Source organism: Coturnix japonica, unplaced genomic scaffold, assembly GCF_001577835.2.
Source record: "Coturnix japonica isolate 7356 unplaced genomic scaffold, Coturnix japonica 2.1 chrUnrandom587, whole genome shotgun sequence".
Classification (NCBI taxonomy): Eukaryota; Metazoa; Chordata; class Aves; order Galliformes; family Phasianidae; genus Coturnix; species Coturnix japonica.
The window spans coordinates 50,901-51,312 of NW_015439960.1; the positions used below are offsets into that span (position 1 = coordinate 50,901).

The following is a 412-nucleotide window of genomic DNA, read 5'->3' on the forward strand; positions in this document are numbered from 1 at the left end:
GATTTTAGTTAATTTAATCGAGCGATATCGATAATAAAGAGAATTAAAGGTTGATGACCAAAAACCCAACGTTCTACAGTTGGAAGAACCCGTTAATGAGGCGTTTATGAGTTTTTCACCCAAAATTTGAGTCAGGGGTTGGGATTTTGGGGTGAAATCGGCCTGATTTTGGGGTGAAATCGCCCTGATTTTGGGGTGAAATCGCCCTGATTTTGGTCATGATGGATTTACATTCCCAGCTGGGGATACCAGGGGGGTCCAGGGGGGATATGGGGAGGGAGAGGGTCGTTAGATGTCCCCCATTAATTATTAACCCTTCTAATTAATAAATGTTAATGAATTTCCACCTTCTCACCCTATAAACTCCCATTTCGACCCCTATAAACCCCCACCATCTCCCCTATAAACCCCC

The 412-nt window shown here is 43.7% G+C and overlaps 1 protein-coding gene across 1 annotated transcript in view; it reads right to left on the reverse strand.

Moving 5' to 3' along the window:
* Nucleotides 1-412, reverse strand: part of LOC107307407 (maltase-glucoamylase, intestinal-like) — a 78,514-nt gene that overhangs the window by 50,808 nt on the left and 27,294 nt on the right. The gene's annotated exons all lie outside the window — the stretch shown is intronic.